Source organism: Cupressus sempervirens, chromosome 2 (genome assembly GCF_028749045.1).
Source record: "Cupressus sempervirens isolate cs-2001-9-10 chromosome 2, ASM2874904v1, whole genome shotgun sequence".
Classification (NCBI taxonomy): domain Eukaryota; kingdom Viridiplantae; phylum Streptophyta; class Pinopsida; order Cupressales; family Cupressaceae; genus Cupressus; species Cupressus sempervirens.
Genome location: NC_143119.1, coordinates 175,010,552 through 175,034,812, shown reverse-complemented (window position 1 = coordinate 175,034,812; position 24,261 = coordinate 175,010,552). Strand labels below are relative to the sequence as shown.

The following is a 24,261-nucleotide window of genomic DNA, read 5'->3' as shown; positions in this document are numbered from 1 at the left end:
AACTCTGCTATTCAAAAGTGTGCACAAGTTTAACTTATTAAAAATGCAAAGAAGATTCCTACATTTGTTCCCAATGATGTTTTTTTGAACTACATTGAAGAAACTGTATCTAGTACTTAAAAGGCATCCAAAATGTAGCTTTTGAAATGAACAGTGTATTAGAAAAATAATATCTATGGCACTGGTATCTGTTTGTGATTTTCATGACTGATAACCAAACAGAATAAAATATGCATGGAATGGATATCGTTTCATGTTTATTAGCTTCTTTCTACTTGCAGTGGTAATTACACATCATCTTTCTTATTGCTGACAATTTTTTGACCATTAAGATGAGGTGCTCACTGTTGGTTTTGGGTGGACAGCAGTAGAGTAAGCAAAAACGTACATTGATCCACTGACATTAACGAGGTACAAATTACTAATTCCATTAGGTCCAAGCAATATTTTTCATGCTTTATTTTGTTTATTATCATGAATGCTTTTGGATCATATTGTAAGTATGCTTGCAAATAATTGGGCAAATCCCACCAATCGTATAACTAGCCAAATGCCCTACTCTATCTTCGCTTCTTGCTCCACTCTCACTTTTCTTTCTCTAGACTGCAAAAATCTCACAGGTGCACTTCCATTATCTCTCTTTAATTGTTCCACCCTTAAAATCCTTGACCTATCTTTTAACAAGCTTACTAGCCCTATGCCTTCTAACGTTTCTAAGCTATCTGACTTAGAGCAGCTCATCCTCAATGATAACAATTTCATAGGCCAATTACTTGATTCTCTATCGAGTTGTTCCAGTCTGCTAACCCTTGATTTATCATTTAACTACTTAATCCATGGATCTATACTCGAACAACTTAGTCATCTCACCTGACTGCAAAACCTAGTTCTAAGTGCCAATCATCTCTCCAGTCCATTACCTATAGCCATCATCTCCAATCTGACTCAACTCCAGATATTGAAGGTGGGTTAGAACAATATGAGTGACCCAATTCCTTCATGGCACAACCATATGCCATTCCTGGAACAACTATGGATGGCAGAAAATCCCTACGAGGGACCCATTCCACCTTTGCTAGAGAGCATATCGTCTCTTGCCATATTAGCACTCTACAAGAATTCCCTCACCAATAATATTCCCAAATTACTCAGCCAACTTACTCGCCTGACCCAACTGAGCATTTCATATAATTATATCATAGGCCCCCTTCTCACAGAGCTTGGGAATCTTACTATTAAACAGCTTGCACGAGTGAAGAAGAATTCCTTAACTGGAAATATCCTAGTCAAGTTTGGCCAACTAAATTTCCTTCAACAATTTTCCGTGGAATAAAATAATTTTAGTGGAAGAATACCAACTAAGCTGGGAAACTAGTTGTCCTTGGGGCTTGTCAGACTCCACGGAAATTGACTAAATGGTGGAATACCCCCACAACTAGGTTGATTATGCTTTCTAATGGAACTCAATTTGGAAAAAAATTAGTAGTCGAGAAAGATACCACGATCCCTTTCAAACTATACCAATGTTTAACATCTATCCCTTGGCTACAATCTACTATTTAGCAACATCCCCCTACTATTGCAAGCCTGTACAATTTAGTTCATTCATTCTCATTGTCTCGTAATCTACTCCAAGGAAACATTCTAGCAAAAATTGGCAGCATGCAATTAGTCACCACAATTGATCTCATCGGTAATCATTTAGGTGGCATCCCACAGAGCCTTGGAAATTGCATGCAGCTACTGCAACTGAATCTCTTAAACAATGAATTCAATGGTCAAATTATGAGAACCCTAAGGCTAGGGTCCCATGGGCACCTGCTTCCTTAAAAATAGAGTGGGTACTATTGAGATTTTTTAGGAATATTTATAAGGAAGCAGTCCCATGAATTTTATATTGAATCCTCTTTTTAAAAAAATTAGCTTCTAAAATAAAGGAATCTAGTTGTCTCATAAATTTTAAAAATAAAGAGATTATTTCATTTTTATGGAAAGTTGAAGAGTTTGTTGACAAATGGAAAAAACCTTCTCTAAGCTAGTGGGGCTATTTCTAGCCCCAACCCATTTTCACCCCCTTAAATTGAGAGGGCTAAAAAGTTGGGGCTCCTATTTTATTGGAGAAGATTCCAAATAAACTATGAGCCCCTCTTAAAAAATTGCCATGGGGTCACCCACTCCACAAAAATAGAGCACAAGCCCCTCCCATGGGACCCCTGCCTTATTACTCTTACTCACTCAACAATTTATCTGGTCCCATACCAAGCTAGCTTGGCGACATGGAAACACTCAGTTTTCTAAATGTTTCTTATTGTAAGAATTTGGCTTAGTCCAGAATTCACCCAAGACCAAGGAACTCAAACACAAGCACAACAATAGACCAATAGAGAGAGTATGATCAAAATGATGATATATTGATTCAATATGCCATATGCCACCTCAAGAGTACACTAGGAGTGCCTGTATATAAAGGTCTTGGGAGAGCTTCTAGAATGCATATAAGTCAGCATCATGATAAGTCATACAACTAGGCACATGTCCACTAGACATGGGTTATCCTCCATTAAGCAATGACTTAAGTGTGATGATGTGAGGATAAGCCTACAATGGTGTAGCATGCAACTCAGTGGTGTAGACAACATGTGCTAAATTAGGAGTGTGGAACACTATGTTGTACACATGACAACTTAGTGAATGATGCAAACTCTTGTGTTGTAGACACCATGTGCATAAATAGAGTTGTGCACTTCTATGAGAGTACATAAACTCCTAAGTGTCTCACCTAAATAAATAATAAAATAATGAAAAAAATTAAATAATGCATTAACCTAAGTAAACTTAAGTAAGTGTAAATATGAATTACTTATTTACACCAACACTTATAAGCATCTATCTAGAGGTATTCCCAACAAGGGTGTGTTTAGAAATTGGCCAAACAGCTCTTTCATTGGGAATCTAGATCTCTACATTCCTAAATTCCTAAATTCCTCTAGGAGTCTATCAAATTGATACAAATTTTTAATTATTTTGGGATTATTTTCTTGTGGAGTTGTTTTTCTAATAGCCATAGATTACTTGTATGTTGTAAAAATATTTCAAAACAGGGGGATAACCTGCGTGTTAACCCCACACAACTTGGCCAATGAAGGACCAAATCACTTGGTCATCAAAGAACCTACTCAGCACAAGCACAAACCAAGAGCATGCCGAGTAATGTTAACACCTGTCATGGTAGCATGTTAACCCATGCAAAAAACCCAAAAAACATTCCACAACAAATGCAAACAACAAGAATAGAGTGCTACTCTATTTTACCTGAGATCAAGAACTTAGTGGAATAAACAAGGAAGGAGACAACACAAATTCAATAGGCAAGAAGTATGCAAGATTGTTTGCTTGCTTTCTATTAAATAGAAATGAACTATTATATAACATAAATGTAAAAACTACAACTAACTACAAATGTTGTGCATGAAATAAACTTGCAGCAAGTATAACTACATACAAAAGACCTAGAGAAATGACTGCTTCAACAAGACAAACTCTCACAAGTGTTGCTACACACAATACTCAAAGAAACATTCTCTACTATTGCAAAAACTCTGACACTATATGAGAATGAATGAATGGTTATGGAATGAATTACATTCCCTCTATTTTCTCCCCTTGCTATCCACACAAAATTTCCCTCCCTTTTTAAAATTTTGAAATCACCTATCACAATAAATGCATATGACTGTTAAAGCTAGACAAGAGATGTAGGGTTGGTAGGTGAGCACATGAAAACAAAAAATATAAAATATTCCAACACTCCCCCTTTGTCTCGAGACAACAAAATAAGGATCAAAGATGATCCAAACTAATTACACCAAGACTTTCTTAGGTGCACAAATGTTCCAATGCCCAAAGGCTTAGTGAATATGTGTGCTAGCTATTGCCCAGACTTACAAAACTCCATCTTGATATCCCCATTCTCTGCTAACTCTCTAATGAAGTGATATCTAATCTCTATGTGCTTGCTTCTCCCATGGAAGACTAGATTCTTAGATAGTGCAATTGAGGAGATGTTGTCACAAAAGATTGTAGTTCTAACCTCTTGCCTTTCATTCAAATCTGTCAAGATTCTCCTTAACCAAATAGCTTGACATGCTACTGCATTTTCTACTATGTATTCAACCTCTACTATAGATTGAGAAACATTAGTTTGCTTCTTAGATGCCCATGAAATTGCACCCAATCGCATATGGAACATGTATCCAGAAGTGCTCTTCCTATCATCTAAACTTTCAACCCAATCAGTATCCGTAAAACCAACCAACTTAAAATCATTATCTGTAGTATACAAAATCCCAAATCCCTTGGTACCATTCACATACCTTAGGATCCTCTTTCCTGCTTGCCAATGGGAATCCTTTGGTGTTTCCATAAATATGGAAATCAGACTTACTGCATGCATTATATCAAGCCAAGTTGTTGTCAAATGCATCAAGCTTCAAACCATACTATTGTATAGTGTTGGATTCACACATTTGCTACAATCTTCCTTGCTCAACTTCAGACCTAGTACTATTGGTGTTGGGGATGCCTTACTATTCTACATTTTGAATCTCTCCAAGATCTACCTTAAATACTTTTCTTGAGAGATGAAGATGTCATCATGCATTTATTTTACTTCTATGCCTAGAAAGTACTTCAAGAGACCCAAATCTATCATCTCAAACTCATTCTTCATGACCTGTTTGAACTAACCAATTAGGTAATTATCATTTCCAGTGAAGATTAAATCATCTATGTATACAAGACAACAATCAACACTTTACCATTTTCTTCCTTGATGTAGAGAGTGGTCTCTCTGTCACTTTTGCTAAATCCATTGCTCATCAAATATTAGTCAATCCTACTATACCATGATCGTAGAGCTTTCTTGAGCCCATGAAGAGCTCTCTTCAATCTATACACCTTATGTTCTTCACCCAAAACTTCATAACCAGGTGGTTGCTCCACATAAACCTCTTCTTTCAATACACCATTCAAGAAGGTAGACTTCACATCCATTTAATATACCTTCCATTTGTGTTGCGCTGCAATTGCTATGATAGCATGCACGGTTTCCATTCTTACAACCAGGGCATATGTCTCATCATAATCTCTGTCATACTGCTACTTATACCCCTTGACCATTAAACATTCCTTATGCCTATCTATTTTTCCTTCAGCATTGCACTTGATCTTTTAAACCCATTTTACTCCAATTACTTGCTTCTTGGTAGGCAAAGTAGTTAACTCCCATGTTTCATTTCTCTGACTAGCATCTATTTTCTCATCCATGAAATTACACCATTTTTCTTCCTTCATAGCTTCTTCAAAGTAAATTGGGTCACTATGAGAAAATAATGCAAAATTAACACTCTCATCATAATCTTCCTCATACCTTTCATCTTGGTATATCTCCCTTAGACTCTTGGTCTTTCTTGCCAATAGGGAGGTAAGAGTGGGATCTAAATTTTTAGTATTGTTGCTGCTTTTCTGTACATTTTGTACACCAATGCAGAGCTATCTAGAGCTACTCGAGGCTAAATCTCTAACTATTATTTGTTGCTTGCCTTTTTGTATTTTTTTGCAATCATTAATGTTTGTTGCTCCATCTTCCTACTCACCACCAGTGTATTCCTCTTCCTCATCAATACTTGGCACTTTTCTTTAAGTGCTTCAAGATACATCAATCAAGCCATCCCATGACTAATTTTCAAGAAACTCCACATCTCTTGAAATGATGATCTTCTTGGTTATTAGATCATATAACCTATAAGCCTTTAAATCTAAGCTATAACCCATGAAGATACACTTCACACCTTTTTCATCTAGCTTTTGTCTTTGTTCCTTTGGCACATGTGCATATGCTACACATTCGAACACTCTCAAGTGTTCAACTATATATTTGTCCTTTGACCAAGCCTCAAGAGTATTCTTGTCACAAATTGACTTTATGGGACACCTGTTGATCAAATATACTATTGTTGCTATAGCTTCTCCCCAATATTCAGTTGGGAGCCCTTTTTCTTTCATCATGCTTCTAGCCATTTCAATAATGGTCTTGTTTTTCCTCTCAACCACTCCATTTTGTTGTGGACTAATATAGCTGGTTGTAAACTCTTTCTTTATGCCACTCTACCTGCCAAAATTTACAAACCAATTAGAGGTATCCTCCCCCCTCTATCCGATCTAAGGACCTTAACATAGTGTCCAAATTATTTTTCAGCCAGGGCTTTAAATTCAACAAATTTATCAAATGCTTCAGATTTTCTTTTCAAAAAATACACCCATGTTTTATGAGTGAAACGATCTATGAATGTCATAACATAAGTAACCCACCCCCCCCCAATAGAAGTAGTTTACATAGGGCCTACTAAATTAGAATGCACCAACTCTAATAGTGCTCTATGTTAGAAATGCTTTGGAATAACTGAGGGGGGGGGGTGTGAATCAATTATTCAAAGTCTAAATGTCCAATTGAAACTTTTTCATCAAATAATATGAGTCTATTAAACTATTCATACATCCAAGCTTAAACTTTCCTACTTAGCAAGTTATTATAAACAAATATGCAAGCATAACACATGAAAGCTCAATACATAACACAGTGATTTACGTGGAAACCCAATTTGGGAAAGACCACCAGTAACATGTTACTCAATTCTCACTCTTCTAAAGTGATGCCCTGTGAAAGGCCTACCCTATTAAAGGCTACAACACACTATTAAATGTAACCTGGTTAAAGGATTTAACCACCCTATTAGAAGTGGGTCTAGTTAGAGGACTTTAGAACATTCACTTGGAATGACACCCTATTAAAGGATTTATAAATGGTTGCTAAACCAACCTAAGTCCATAGGATTTTTACCCTAATTGATACAATTTCTAAAGAGTAACAATAAGGAGCTTTGACTTGACTACATTTCACAACTTATCTTGCAGATTTTAGATCTCTATTCAACTCACAACATTTTCCTGGCTTTCAATCTCTTTAGCTCTGATAGCTTGTCATCCTCTCAAGCTTTTTTCCCTTGAGTCCTCATGCTCTATGTACCAATGTAATCTTTCTTCTGACCACATCGAAGTAGAGTCTCTATGCTTTGTTCTTCCTTCTCCTCTTGATGTCTTCTCCTTGACACCTTCCAACCACCTCACAATTTCAGCACTCCAGCAACTCTAGCTTCTTGGCCTATGACTTCTTAAATAGAAGTTTGGAATTCCTTTTTCCTACTCAATTCTTGCCTCCTTTAATTTTAGTTTGATTAGATTAGGTAGGATTCATTGTATCTAACCCATATCTTGTTCCTTCTAGAAACATCTTGAAGAATCCTCTTCAATTCACTCAAAAATGGTTTACATAAAATTTTGTGCTAGTAGCTCATAACCATTATCCTCCAACTGGCTTACAAAATTCAAGGTAACAAACTTGTCAGCTCAAACCTGGTGAATGTTTGAATTTTCCAATAATATAGAAGCTCAACACTACTGAAATTTTGGTGCTTGACACATACTATATTACTCGACATCAACTACATTTTACTGATGCTCGGCACCTACTATGGATTCACTCAGCATCCATTAAGTTTTTTTGATGCTTGGCACCTATTACTTTGCTTGGCACCTAAACACACTCAACTCCTTTTGAATTACTCGACACACACTAGATTTTGCATTTTCTCATCTCTACCTAGAAATTTACTCGGCTCTAACTAGCTTGCTGAGCACTTACTAATGAACTTAGTTAAACTTTGCAATCAACCTTGTTATAACTTATTCCTCTAGTGTTTCTAAGTGTGGCTAGCCTCTGTATCTTCAAGTATGTTATCAATACAATATTTTACCAATGTTTTAACTGATCCTTGCACTTCATTACAAAACCATAACTCAACCTTTCCTTTAGGTACTTTTGTTATATCTTATTGATCAAATCCTCTTCATCAATCAACTAAGTGATAGTACTTGGATCTTATAAGCAATTGTCATCCTAGCAAATAGCAAGTTTGACATCAGTGACAAAAAAAGATTAAAAATATTCTTTATCAACCAACTTCCTTCTTCTCAAGAATCTCCCTCTTTGCAATCAATATTCTTCTTACAATGATCTTTTTCAATCATATTTCTAACAATATCCCTCTTTGACATTGATGGCAAACTAAATTGGTCAACTAAGTTATCAAAATGCTAACTAGGTTAAAATAGTAAATCAAATGCCAAAAAAAAAAATGTGTTACCAACAGTTTTCACAACTCCCTCTCTGATCTGTTATCCTGATTTCTTTGCTTTTGCTTCTCCCTCTTAGCTTTTGTTTTCTCTTTCTTTCCTTTTTGCTATATCTTCCTAAACATCCTTTTTCTCCCTCTTTTTTGTAGCTTACCACTACTCTCTTTGATCTTCACTTTGTTCTTGTGCTACCACTGACTCCTTCTTACATTATATCTCCCTTTGTATGCATCGATCATGTTCTACTATTCTGATATTAGCTACTTCTCCCTTTGTCCATTTGATCCTATAGATTTGATTAGTTTCTTGCTACTCCTCCCTCTATCTAATTGAATGTTTTTGATTAGTTTATGTCATTTGTCCCTCTTTGACAAAAATGCCAAAGACTTATTATCTTAGCATCTTAACATGCTAGTGTAGCACTTGTAGGTACTCCAATTTATCCTTCTATCACCTTACTTGTGATTGATTTGGAACTTTAGAACTTTGACTACTTTAGGCAGAAATCCTAAAGTAAATATTCTCTACATCAATTTGTAATATACCAACAATCAACTCAGTTGATGCAGGGCAGTCTTACTTTTTCCTCAAATAGCCTTGGATAGGGGTATTACCCCTAACTTACCTCTAAGATACTCAAAAGCATCTATAGGTAGTGCTTTTTTAAAGATGTCAGCAATTTGTTCCTTTGAACTGACATATTTGATCCTTATTTTCTTGTCTTCCTCCAATTATCTTACATAGTGATACTTAATTGCAATATGTTTTGTTTTGGCATGCATAATAGGATTCTTAGATATGTTGATGGCACTTGTGTTATCACAATAGAGTATCACAAGTTCATTTGCCTCTTCCTTCATACCCTGCAATAGATGTTTGATCCATGCAATATTAGTGCAATTGATAGAAGCAACAACATATTTAGCTTCTATTGTGGACTATGAAGTACAACTTTTCTTTTTGCTGGTGCAAGTAATTAATCTTTTACCTAAGAAAAGTGCTCCTCCATTGGTGCTCTTTCTATCATCAATATTACCTCCCCAATCTTCATCAGTGTACACTGTCAACTCAAACTTTGCATTCCTCTTGTAGTATAAGCCAAAGTCATCAATTCCTTTTAGGTACCTCAGTATTCTCTTCACTGTCATCAGATGATTTTCTCTTGGGTTAGCAAAAAATCTTGCCACTATTCCTACAACTAATGCAATGTTTGGTCTACTATGTACAACATACTGCAACTTTCCAATCATTCATCTATACAATGTCTGATTCACTTCAGCTGACTCATCATTCTTGGATAACTTATGTCCTATTACCATTGGTGTACTAACTGGTTTTGAGTCTTCTAATCCAAATGTCTTGAGTATCTCCTTGATGTATTTTGATTGGGTCACAAATATGCCATGCTTTAGTTGATGTACTTGCAATCCAACAAAGAAGTTGATTTCTCCAAACATTGACGTCTCAAACTCATGTTTCATTTTATCAACAAAATCTTTGCATAGGCCATCTTTTCCTCCAAATATTATATCATCAATAAAGATCTTAGATTTCAAAATGTCTTTACCTATTTCTACCTTGATGTACAAGTTGTTGTTGTCATCTATTCTCTCAAATCCTATCTTTACAAGATATTTATGCAGTCTCTCATACCATGCTCTAGGTGCTTACTTCAAACCATAGAGTGCTTTATGTAGTTTGCAAACCATATCCTTGTTGTTGTCATCAACAAATCTCTTTGGTTGTTCTATGTAGACTTCCTCTTCCAATATACCATTCAAAAAAGAAGACTTTACATCCATTTGGTAGGCTTTGAAACCTTTATAGGTAGCATATGTAAGTAGTGTTCTTACTCTTTCCATTCTTGTGATAGGGGAAAATGTGTCCCCATAGTCCAACCCTTCTTCTTGTGCATAGCCTTTGCAAACTAGTCTGGCCTTGTTTCTTGTTATCTCACCATTCTCATAAAGTTTGTTCCTAAAGACCCATTTGGTACCAATTACATTTTTCTCAGCAAGTTTTGAAACTAGGGTCCAAGTTTTGTTCTTCTCAATGTGATATATCTCCTCTTCCATAGCTTTATGCCAATTATCATCTTGTAGTGTATCTTTTACTATTTTGGGCTCAATCTTGCTCAGTAGAAATTATTCATTTCTTAGTCTATTCCTTGTCATTGGTCTGGCATCCTTGTCACCAATGATTTATTCTATAGGGTGATGTCTTCTCACATACCTAGATAGTCTTGGTTCTGTCCTTCTTTCCATGTTTGGTTCTTTAGCTTTAGAGTCACTTTGCACATTACTGTCTAGTATTTCATTATCTATTTCATGTGTACTGATTTCAAAATTAAAATATGCATTTTCTTCATTCTACAACTTGGCTTCTGAATGTAGCTTTGCATTCACTGGTTGTGACTTGACTGATACTGAAACTTGTTGTTGATTCCCAACTTGGTTGCCAGCTTCATCTTCATTAGACATTCCTTCAAAGAAGTATACAAAAGATCAATAATCTTCTAATTTTCTAGATTCATCAACTTGGACTTTTGCATGCTCATCAAAATTTATTTTTTCACTCTTCAAAATCTTGTGATTGTTAGTATTCAAACACTTATATGCTTTGCTTCTAGTGGAGTATCCAAGGAATATGCCTTCATCACTCTTTGCATCAAACTTGCCATTTCTAGTATCCTTAAGAATATAGCATTTACAACCAAATACTTTGAAATGTTTTACATTAGGTGAGTGACCATACCATAGTTTAAAACGTGTTGCATTTGTACCTTTCTTGACTTGAACTCGATTTAGGGTGTAGACTACAGTACTAACAGCTTCTCTCCAGTATTTGAGTGCAACATTCTTCTCTGTCATTAATGTTCTGGCATAGTCTATCACTGATCTATTCCTTCTTTCTGTAATGCCATTCTAAGGTGAAGTTCTTGGTGTTTGTGTTTGTCTCTTGATTCCTTTGTTATTGCAAAATGTCTTAAATTCTTTTGATGTAAACTCTCCTCCTCTATCTGATCTTAGGCACTTCAGACTCTTTCTTGTTTCCTTCTCAACCCTAGCCAAATACCACTTAAAATTTTGAAATGCGTTAGATTTTTGCTTCAAGAACATGTCAGTCATCATCCTAGAATAGTCATCCACAAATAACATTATGTATTTGTCTCCTCGGTAACTTTGTACTTCTATTGGGCCACATAAGTCAGTATGCACTATCTCTAATACTTCTTTGGAAGTGTAGTCTTTTCTTTTGGAACTTGACTTGGTCATCTTTCCTAGTTGACATTGTTTGCACATTGTGTTTTCAGGCTTCTTCAGCTTATGAAAACCTCTAAATTTCTTCTTTTTGTTGATGTTAATCAAATTGTCAAAGTTAACATGACATAACCTTTTATGTCATAACCAAACATCATCAAGTCTAACAATGAGATAAGTTGCATCTTCCATATCTAGGTAAAATAGATTACTCCTAGTTTGTTCACCTTTTCCTATCAGATTTCCATTAGTGTTAGATTTTTGTAATTTTGTTTCCAAATTCTACTTTGCAACCTATATTGCCTAACTATGATACACTCAGCAAATTGTAGTTTAGTCCTTCAACATAGTATGCATTTTCACATGAAATTTTCTCTATAAGTTTAATAGAACCTTTTCCTTTGATTTGACATGGAGCATCATTTCCAAATCTAACACTATTTCCATCATATTGGGTAAAGGTAATAAACTTACTTTTGTCTCCTGTCATGTGATGTGAGCATCCACTGTCTATGATCCATTTGTCATTCTTGTTCACACAGGTTACTAGTGTTGTTGCCTCATCTTCATCTGATTCATCCTTCATGGCTACATAAACTACTTCATCATCATTCTCATCAAAATCTTCTTCAACAATGTAGCATCTTTTGTCTTTGTCCTTGTAATCTCTACTATCATCTTCTCTTTTGTTCTTGTACTTGTTTCCTTCTTTGTAGTTTCTTTTCTATGTACACCTTGCAACAATATGTCCTACTTCATTGAAGTTAAAACAAATGATAGGTAGCTTACATTTGAATTTACCTTTGTCTTAATGAAATATTCTAGCCAATAATGCTTCCAATTGTTCCACATCTTCCTCATCTGTGTTGCTATCACTAGATGCATGCTTTCCTTTTCTACTCTTCTTCTTTGTTTTTACCTCTTCAATGTCTTTTAATGTCAGCTTAGCCTTGAAAGTAGATTCAAGATTCTCAGGTCTATAGTTGTCATAATTGGACAATTCAAATGTAGTAAGTCATCCTACTATACCTTCAAAAGTTAGTGTGTTTCCTAGTATACACCTTAACTCTTGGATGGCTAAAACTCTAATAGCATAGATAGGGAGTAGGGTTCTTAAGTATTTTCTATTGACAGTATCATCTTCTAAATGACCACCCAAACTTCTTATTGCACTTATCACTTCTTTCATTCTAGAGGCATATTGAGCAACATTCTCACCTTCCTCTATTTTCATGTCATCAATGTTATGTTCCTGAATAGTTTTGAAGATGCTTCCATGCTATGTGGTCATAGCTCATGCTACATAACTACTACCTGTGTTGCATGGCCACTACTCATGCTATATGACTATTGCCTATGTTGCGTGGCCACTACCTATGTTGCGTGACTATTGCCAATGCTGCGCAGCCACTACCCATGATGTGCTACTACTGCCTATGCTACACAGCCACTACCCGTGCTACACAACTATTTTCCATGTTGCATGGCCACTACCCATGTTGAGTGACCACTTTCTCAAATGGTTCCAGAGATGCTCCCATTCCAGAGATGACTGTACAGTGACTCCCAGAAAGCCATACAGATGAATGATTTCAGGCTATACGATGGACTTAACATCTTAGTCATATGGTAGCTGTCAGAGGTATTGAATGTCGTACACCAAGAAGATGAAGTCTGTACAGAAACTTGAGGTTATAATGGTTTTATGGTGTCTTGAAGTTTTTATGGATGTGGGGTGTATGGAAGCCAACCATATGGGAGGAAGGGGCACAATAGCCATATGTGACAATATCTGTATGTGGGGGCAATAGAGGAGGTCGTGTGACAAGGAAGAAGGCCATATAGTTGCAAATAGAAGGTTGTACGGTTATGAAGTGATGCAAAATAACTAAGTCTTGTAACAATGTGATTTTTAGATAGAGGAAGGGGGAGCAAGCCGTAGACCATAAATCATCAACTGATATTATTAATTAATGGCAAACAACAACAAAAATGTCATACAATGCCCGTACCAATTTGAAAGAACATTCACAGATTGATAAGTATTTGCAATTAATGAGAGCACTCCAATTTTCTAGATATAGACCGAGTTGAACACCGACATAATAGGATGAGGGTTGAATCCCACGAAAACCACATGAGCCAAATAGGGAAGATATTTCACTTTCAAAATGGTGAACAATTCTGAACTCCAATAGGAATCTACAGTATAGAGAAAATATAATCCAAAGCATACCTACTACTACCTACAAGCCATGCTTAAATACCCATCGAGAGACCTTTTGAGGGTGTACAAAGATAGCCAACAACGACACAAACTATGGAAACAAAAATAAAAATGGGTCTAGGATACACTAAATCAATTGAAACTCCTAAATTCAAACATTAATAAATTAGGTCCCAAACTAATTAAAATTGGGAACATTACAAATCCTCGCCACCCAAAAATTTCATTTCCTTAAGAAATTTGCAATTCCAAGATTCTATACCATGTGGTAACATGGATAGCCATATCTTTTGGAAAGTACATGCCTCTTCAGGATCACATGAGCATGATTGAATTCAATTGAGGTTAGTAGACCACTAGCAGGATTCTGATGCACCACTCTGATATAAGCATTGTTGTATCCTAAGTCACTAGGATCCCAAGGATGCTAATCATAACATATATTGATGTCATCATGTCCATCAATTTATTCATGTATGGTCATACACACAAATGCCAATGTTGGTACAAACCCAACAAATCTAGCTGTAGATAAAACCTTGGTGGTACACAGAACCCTCATTGAAACCTTGATCATGGATAGAACCTCGGCAATGAACAATGTCTTAATGATTGTAGCTACACTGGTGGACACACAATGATGACATGGATGACCACAATGACAAAAATGAACACAAGCTCGATGACGGACACAAACACAAACTCAGCATCAATGATGGACAAGGCAGTGTTGGACACGATGGTGATGAACACCAACTTGATGGACACCAACTTGACGGACATGATGGTGATGGACATGACAGTGACGGACATGATGGTGACGGACACAATGGTGATGGACATGATAGTGATGGACATGGACTCAGCATCTATAATGGACATGACAGTGATGGACATACAACCTTGGCGATGGAAATGATGATGGACATAGCTTTGGTGAAAGACACACAGTTTTGGCAACAACCTTGGTGACCGACATAACTTGATCTGTACATGTCTTCACAAGATCCATGCAAGCAACTTCTTCAATTTTTTGGCATTCTCCCGTAGTTGGTGTAGAAGGAAGTTTTAGCAATTCCTCTTCGAGTAGCCCTGTACTAATGTCTTCGTTCTAGTGTAATGAATCATCCTTATTGCTGTCATCTATTTTCTCCTATTTGTGCAAATGAGATACTAGATTTTTTTCACAATGCTCAAAAATATAACTGACCAATTTACATGTGGCTATAGACGGGACACATTCAAGATTACAAATAGCCCATAATAGATGTGATGGGTTGGGATATTTCATCCATCTCCTCAATGCATGAAATCATAAGACTCTCCATAGAAATTGGAATCTTAGTATCATGATCTTCCTTGATGGTGACCAAGAAGTGATGAAACATATCATGAACCAATTTTTACAATTCAAGATCTAATAGAAGATTACTTACTTTGACATTTGCATAGTTCTTCAATATTGTAGATCTCCTACCAAAAGGGTCACTAATGAAGTCATCGAGACTCTGAAAGCTGTCAACTATCAATTGCAATATCTCTATCATGGTGTTATCATCATATGGTGCTTCAGGAGCCAAAATTTTCAAGACCTTGCTAAGACATGTTGCAACTGCCAATCTTTTATCCTTGTCATGGTGTCTCAAAAGCCTGGGTTGACTTAAGGCATCCTTAATCGGTGAGATGATTCTCTATATAAATCTTGAAGGTAATTGGTCACCTGACACAAACATAGTTCCAATATATCTAATGGAAGATCAAAACCTTCATTGAGCTCTTTGTCAATCCCTTGTAGTTTCTTCAACCACCACTCTTTGTCATTGCTTGGTGTTATAGCACTATCCCAATCCCAAAATCTCTCAATCATCACAATAGGCTGGCAAGATCACTAGGTCTGATACCACTGTTATGGTCCTAAACAGTTCCAGAGATGCTCCCATGCTATGTGGTCATGGCCTGTGTTGCGCAACTACTACCCATGTTGTGTGGCCACTACCCATGCTGTGTGACTAGTGCTCATGCTACACGACCACTACCCATGTTGCGCGACTACTACCTATGTTGCGCGGCCACTGCCTGTGCTATGTGAATACTACCTATGTTGTGCAGCCACTACCCATGCTATGCAACTACTATCCATGCTACGTGGCCACTACCTGTGCTGCATGACCACTTTCCCAAATGGTTCCAAAGATGCTCTCATGCTAGAGAGGACTGTACAGTGACTCCCAAAAAGTTGAATGGATGAATTATTTTAGGCCGTATGAAGGACTTAACCTCTTAACCATACGATAATTGTTAGAGGTATTGAATATTGTACACCAAGAAGATGGAGGCCATACGACAACTTGAGGTTATAAGGGCCATACAATGTCTTGAAGTCCATATGGATGTGGGGTGTATGGAAGGTAACCGTATGGGAGGAAGGGGCACAATAGCTGTATGTGACAATATATGTACGCGGGGGCAATAGAGGAAGTCATAAAACAAGGAAGAAGGTTGTATGGTTATGAAGTGATGCAAAATAACTAAGTCTTGTAATAGTGTGACTTGCAGATGGAGGAAGGGGGAGCAAGCTATACACCATAAATCATCAACTAATATTATAAATTAATGGCAAACAATAATGTAAATGCCATACAATCCCTATACCAATTTGAAAGAACATTCACAGATTGATAAGTATTTACAATTTATGTGAGCACTCCAATTTTCCAAATATAGACCAAGTTGAACACTAATGGAATAGGGTTAGGGTGAGGGTTGAATACCACTGAAACCACACAAGCCAAATAGGGAAGATCTTTCACTTTCAAAATGGTGAACAATTCCGAACTCCAATAGGAATCTGCAATACAAAGAAAACATAATCTAAAGCATACCTACTACTACCTACAAGTTGTGCTTAAATACCCATTGAGAAAATTTCTAAGGGTGTACAAAGATAGCCAATGGCAACACAAACTACGAAAAATTAAAAAAAAAGTTTTGGGATACACCAAATCAATCGAAACCCCTAAATTCAAACATTAATAACTCGGGCCCCAAATTAATTAAAATTGGGAACATTACAATCAAACTTCCCTCTGAGACTTTCTCTTTTTGCTCTTTGAACATTCTGATCTCCTCCATAGATATCTAACAGGGCTTTGCACATATTGAATGTAGAATCACATCCTTTGATGTCATCAAATTCAACATAGCTGAGCATAGAGCCAATCACTAGTATTGCCTGATTATGCTCCTTCCTTTTGTTCAAATCATTTGTACAAAGGGGTCTAGCTAGATCTACATGTTCCACTCCAACTAAGGTTTTTGCATAATCATCTATTGATCCAAGGTGTAGCTTCATTAGGCTTTTCCATGCAGTGAAGTTATCTCTGTTGAGCTTGGGAACTTCTCTCTTGGACATCTTGATCTTCCTACTTCTAGTACCTTTAAACTAAATTAGTAGATGGCTATGATACCAATTGTTAGAAATGCTTTAGAATAACTGAGAGGGAGGTGAATCAGATATTCAAGGTCCAAATGTCCAATTGAAACTTTTTCATCAAATAATATGAGCCTATTAAACTGTTCATACATCCAAGCTTAAACTTTCCTACTTAACAAGTTACTGTAAACCAATATGCAAGCATAACACATGAAAGATCAACACATAACACAATGATTTATGTGGAAACCTAATTTGGGGAAAACCACCAGTAACATGCTACTCAATTTTCACTCTTCTAAAGTGATGGCTTGTGAAAGGCCTTCCCTATTAAAGGCTACAACACCCTGTTAAATGTGACCTGGTTAAAGGATTTAACCACCCTGTTAGAAGTGGGTTTGGTTAGAGGACTTTAGAAAGATTCACTTGGAATGTCACCCTATTAAATGATTTACAAACGACTTGTAAACCAACCTAAGTCCATAGGATTTTTACCCTAACTGATACAATTTCTAGAGAGTAACAATAAGGGGTTTTGACCTTATTACAATTCACAACTTATCTTGCAGATTTTAGATCTCTGTTCAGCTCACAACATTTTCTTGGCTTCAATCTCTTTAGCTTTGACAACTTGTCCTCCTCTCAGGCTTTGTCTCCTTGAGTCTCCATGCTCGATGTACCAATGAAATCTTTCTTCTGACCACTTATCGAAGCAAAGTCTCTGTGCTCTATGCTTCCTTCTCCTCTTGATGTCTTCTCCTTGACACCTTCCAACCACCTCACAATTTTGGCACTCTAGCAACTCTAGCTTCTTGGCTTGTGACTCCTTAAATAGAATTTTGGAATTCTTTTTTCCCACTCAATTCTTGCCTCTTTTAATTTCAGTTTGAATGGATTACGTAGGATTCATTGAATCTAACCCATATCTTGTTCCTTCTAGAAACATCTTGAAGAATCCTCTTGAATTCGCTCAAAAATGGTTTACATAAAATTTTGTGCCACCATCTCATCATCCTTATCCTCCAACTAGTTCACAAAATTCAAGGTAACAAATTTGGCAACTCAGATATGGTGAATCTTTGACTTTTCCAATAATGTAGTAGCTCAACACTATTGAAATTGTGGTGCTCGGCACATACTGTGTTACTCGACTTCAACTACATTTTACTGATGCTTGGCACCTACTATGGATTCACTCAACATCCACTAAGTTTTTTTTATGCTCAACACATGTTACTTTTCTTGGCACCTGAACATGCTGAGCTCCTTCTATATTTCTTGACACACACTAGATTTTGCATTTTCTCAGCTCTAACTGGAAATTTGTTCAGTGCTAACTAGCTTGCTTGACACTTACTAATGAACTTAGTTAAGCTTTGTAGTCAACCTTGTTACAACTTATTCCTCCAGTGTTTCTAAGTGTGGCCAGCCTCTGTATCTTCAAGTATGTTATCAATACAACATTTTACCAATGTCTTAACTAATCCTTGCACTTTATTACAAAACCATAACTCAACCTTTCCTTTAGGTACTTTTGTTTCATCTTGTTGATTAAATCCTCTTCATCAATCAATTAAGTGATAGTACTTGGATCTTATAAGCAATTGTCATTCCAACAAATAGCAGGTTTGACATCAGTGACAAAACAATGATTGAAAACATTCTTTATCAACCAACTTCCTTCTTCTCAACAATCTCCCTCTTTGCAATAAATCTTCTTCTTACAATGATCTTTTTCAATCAAATTTGCAACACTCTAGCCCTTCTAGAATTTTCAGAATTAAAGGGAAGCCTATGTTGCTTACCCAAAATGCAAGCCTCACATTTGTCATATGAATCTACTATGCTTGACAAACCATCTATCATTATTTTCTTAGACAACAAATTTAAACTAGCAAAGCCAAGATGTCCATACCTTAAATGTCAAAGCTTGGAGGGGCTTTCAATTACATGTCGAAGAGCTTATTGTTGATTACTGATGTACATGCATGTTTGGGAGATACAACATTGACTTGAGAAGAGAAGCACGTCTCTATCCTCAAAAGGAACATCCAGTTCTTTGTCATTTTGACTACTACAAGTAATCTATTACTCCATTCCTTCTCATGAATGACACACATGTCATTTTCCATCAGCAGCTTGTATTCATTTTGAATGAGTTGTCCAACACTCATCAAGTTGTGCTTCATACCGGGGAAAAATACACATTTTGAATCTCTTTCTTCTCATCTTGCTTGTTGCAGACTATGATTGATCCTTTTCCCACTATGGGAATGGTTTCATTATTTTCCATATTAATTTTACACTTGAAAGTCTTATCAATGAAAGAAAATAAACTTTCATTACCACTCATGTGGTTGCTACAACCACTGTCTAAGTACCATATCTCAAGGCTAACTTCTTCACCAATGTTACACATGATGAAGGCTATGGGATTGTTTGCATTTCCCATGTCTACATCAGCCACATTTACATTTTGCTTTGACTGATCACCTTGTTTTTTCTAGCATTCACTAGCATAGTGCCCATACTTATGATAGTAGTAGCATTCAACATTGCTTCTATTTAAGTGGTAATTCTTCTTACCTCCTCTAGATCTGTTTTGAGAGGTGCTTGATCCCTCTTGGTTGCTTTCTCATCTTGGGCTTTCTACATAAGCATTCCTTTGACCTTTCCTACTCTTGGGAAGTTGTTGATGATCTATTTATTTGGTGCTCATGGGTTTTGAGAATACCCATCAACTCATCCATTGTCAAAGTGGTGAGGTCCTTTGCTTCCTCAAAGGTCATCACAAGATTTTCAAATTTCAAAGGTAAACTCCTTAATATCTTTTCCACAATCCTCTACTCTTCATAATCTTCTCCATTTGATTTAAGTTGGTTTATCAAAGTGGAGATTCATGAGCTAAACTCTACAATAGGCTCATTATCCTTCATCTAAAGGTTCTCAAATTCCTTTATGATCTATTGTAGTTTCACTACTCTGACCTTATCAGTCTACTTGAAGTTTGTCTCAAGGATATCCCATGTTTCCTTTGCATAATTTGTTGTGGTAATCTTAGGCTTTGTCATTGCTACCTCAATTAGACTTAATGCCTTAGCATCCATTCTCCTTGACTCCTTCAACTCAGTATATTGATTGTTGGTGAGGGAAACATACTAAGCTGGGTCTATCACATCATTGAACCCATTAACCACAAACTCTCACAAATCATTAGCTACCATTATGGTTTTCATCTTCTTTGCCCAAATATCATATTTTTTTCCATTAAAGGATAGTGGTTGCTACCATATCTTTCTTGCATCTCCTACCATGTCTCCTACACAATAAACTTAAATACCCAAAAAAAGAATGCCTAAACTCACAAGGATGTAGTGCCAATCAACTTTGATACCATGTAAAAATATTTCAAAACAAGGGGATAACCTGTGTGTTAACCCTACATGACTCGACCAATGAAGGACCAAATTACTTGGTCATCAAAGAACCTACTCAACACAAGCACAAACCAAGAGCATGCTGAGTAATGTTAACACTCATCATAGTAGCATGTTAACAAACCAAGAGCATGCCGAGTAATTTTTAACACTCGTCATAGTAGCATGTTAACCCATGCAAAAAACACGAACAACATTTCATAAAAAATGTAAACAACAAGAATAGAGTGCTGCTTTGTTTTGCCTGAGATCAAGAACTTAGCAGAATAAACAAGGAAGGAGACAACAAAAGCGCAATAGGCAGGAAGTATGCAAGATTGTTTGTTTGCTTTCTATTAACCAGAAATGAACTATTACATAACATAAATGTAAAAACTAGAACTAACTACAACTGTTGTGCATGAAATAAACTTGCAGCAAGTATAGTTCCATATGAAAGACCTAGAGCAATGACTGCTTCAATAGGACAAACTCTCACAAGTGTTGCTGCACACAATACTCAAAAAACCATTCTCTACTACTGTTGCTGCTGCAAAAACTATAACACTATATGAGAATGAATGAATGGTTATGGAATGAATTACATTCTCGCTCTTTTGTCTCCTGCTGTCCACACAAAATTTCCCCCTCTTTTTCAAATTTTGAAATCACCTACCACAATAAATGCATATGACTGTTGGAGCTAGACAGTGGATGCTAGGTTGGTAGGTGGACATGGGATAACAAAAAAATATAAAATATTCCAACATATGTTCAAAGAAGAAAAGGGACTACTTTGAATGGGGCCAACAGTCACTACCTAGGATAGAGGGACTTGTTCGTAGAAAAAGAAATAGTGAAATTAAATCACAATGAGTTGTTCCATGTGACTTCTGGTTTTAGTGATACAAACATAATTGGCTTTGGCAAAATGGTAGTCATCTATAGCAGAATGATAAATAAAATGGGCAAAGATCAAGTTGTAGTTGTGAAGAGATTCAAAGACGAAATCGCTAGCAGTGAGAGCTCAATTACCAAAATTTGAGCATTGGCGGTGATTAAACACCATAACTTGGTTCGCATGTTGGGGTACTGCTGGGATCCAAGTGCCTTGGCTCTGGTTATGGAGTTGATGCCAAATCAAACCTTGGCTAATCGTATTCACAATAATACACTTACCTGGAGTAGATGCTCGAGGATTGCACAGGGCATTGTAGAGGGAATGGAGTATCTTCATCATGAATGTCCGTAGCTAGTTTTACACTGTGATTTAAAGCCATCAAACATCTTGCTAGACATGGACTTCAAGCTCAAGATTGCTGATTTCAAGATATCTAGAATTCTGAACTACAATGACATGAGTCATGGATTTAGCACCTCCAACATGTAGGGATCCATTGGATACATGCCACCTCGTACGTTCATCTTACCCACTCAAAAGTATAACTTATGCATTCATTTTTATTAGATCTACAATCCATTCCTTTTTGGTTTTTTAGAGTATGCGTTAAGTGGGAGAATGATAGCTAAAGGAGACATCTACAGTTATGGAATTGTGCTTTTAGAAATGATGTCGGGACAAAATACAACTGCTGAGATGTTTAGGGAGGGGAAAACACTTCCAACGTGGGCATTGAGAAATTCCATTTATGATATGCCAATTCAAGTAATTTCTCCTCATCTTAGCACTCTTGAAGATGAGCCAGAGGCAGAGTCAGAAGACATGGAAAGAGAAATGATGAATATGGTGCACTTGGGATTGGCTTGCACTTTGCCCAGGCTAGAAAATCGCCCAACAATGAAGGAAGTGGTTAGAATTCTGGAGACAATCTCCAATGCCCATACAACAAGGTGGCTTACTTCCATCATGAAGTTGATAGAGTCAGCTCAGTAGATTGTTATTACAGTTCGCTAATCTCTATGCTAAATTGTTTTAGGTGTAATAGATGTAAAGTCAAATGAAATTTTCATACACACAAATCTAATTTTTTTGGTTTTCAAATTCTAGAATAAATGCATTTATAATTAGGTTAAAGTGTTGATATTGTGAAGGCCAACAGTCAAGTCTTCTTTTCCCTCCAATAATCGAGTCTCTTGGTTTCCAAAGACTCTTCATTTGTAATATTATTGGAGCCCATTTATATGCTGCTCCTGCTCATTTTGTAAACAACTTTTTCTTATTAATTCAATACTCTGTGGTCTGGACATAGCCACTATTGTGGTGAACTAGGATAAATCCGGTGTTTTGTATTTCTTCTTATTGCGACATTTAATTTCTTTGTTTAAATCCTTTCAATTGGTATCAGAGCACGAGGTGTGCAGATTGGAAAATCAGTGTTGAATTTTTCGGAAAGATGGAGGATTTGAAAATAGAGAAATTTACAGGCAAGAATTACAGCCTGTGGAAAGTGCAGATGCGTTCCTTGCTGGTTAAGCAAGACTTGGCTCTCGCAATCGAAGAAAAGTCTAAGAAACTGTCTACAATGACTGATGAAGATTGGTAAAAGATGAATGACAAGGCTATGGCATCCATTTTTCTCTCACTAGCAAAAAATGTCTTGTTCAATGTCTCAAATGAGACGTCAACGAAAGATGTTTGGGACAAACTTCAGAATATGTATCAAACGACGTCGGCTGCAAAAAAAATCTTCATTATGAAGAAACTCTACAAACTAAAAATGAAGGAAGGGATTGCAATGTCAAATCATATAAATGATCTGAACACCCTATTATGTCAAGCAAGCTCGGTTGGTATGACTCAAGATGACGAATCCAAAGCAATCATCTTGTTATGTTCTTTACCTAACAGTTGGGATCCCGTAGTGACAGCTGTAAGTACTTCAAGCTCTACGAAGTCAAAGCTGGCCTATGATGAAGTTGTTGCCACTTTATTAAGTTAAGACATGAGAAGGAGTAACAAAGACTCCTCATCCGGTGATGCTCTCACTATGGTCAGCACTGAGAGAAGAGGAAGAAGCCATCATAGAGGAAATAATAATTACTATCAGCAAAGATCAAAGTCACCCAATCGTTCAAGCTCAAGAGGTAGGAATGGTGAATGCTGGTTTTGTGGTAAGCCTGGCCACACAAAGAGAAATTGTCGAGCTTACAAGAAAGCACAAGAAAATGTGAGAAACATGGAAGCAAATACAGCCTATGAGAAAGATGAATGTGCTTTAGTTCTTTCTACAAGTGATACAAAATCAGATTCTTGGGTGATAGATTCCGGAGCTTCTTTCCATGCTACTTCATGTACAGATTGTTTCACAAACTACCATGGTGGTCAATTTGGAGAGGTATTTCTTGGAGACAACAAATCCTGCGAAATAGTTGGCAAAGGTGACATTTTGTTACCGCTGAAAAATGGAGGGAAATGGTTGTTAAAAGATGTTCGCCATGTTCCCAAATTAAAGCGAAATCTAATTTTGGTTAGTCAGCTCTTTGCCCAAGGATATTATCCATTCTTATCTTCGGATACTTGGAAAGTTACCAAGGGTTCGATATTAATTTCCAAGGGAAACAAAGTTGGTAATCTTTATCTTCTTGAGAAGCCTACTGAAATAGGGGCTGCTATGATAGTCATGGGCAGCAATGCAACACTTTGGCATCAAAGATTAGGCCACATGAGCAAAAAGGGCCTTGAGATAATGCTCAAAAGGGATCAACCACCGGGTC

General features: G+C 36.7%; 2 pseudogenes; both read left to right on the top strand.

Moving 5' to 3' along the window:
* The first annotated feature begins 502 nt into the window (after window positions 1–502).
* LOC149571633 (uncharacterized) lies at window positions 503–1,830 on the top strand (annotated as a pseudogene).
* Window positions 1,831–2,276: 446 nt separating this feature from the next.
* On the top strand, window positions 2,277–22,480 carry LOC149571632 (receptor-like serine/threonine-protein kinase At1g78530; annotated as a pseudogene).
* The last annotated feature ends 1,781 nt before the right edge of the window (window positions 22,481–24,261 follow it).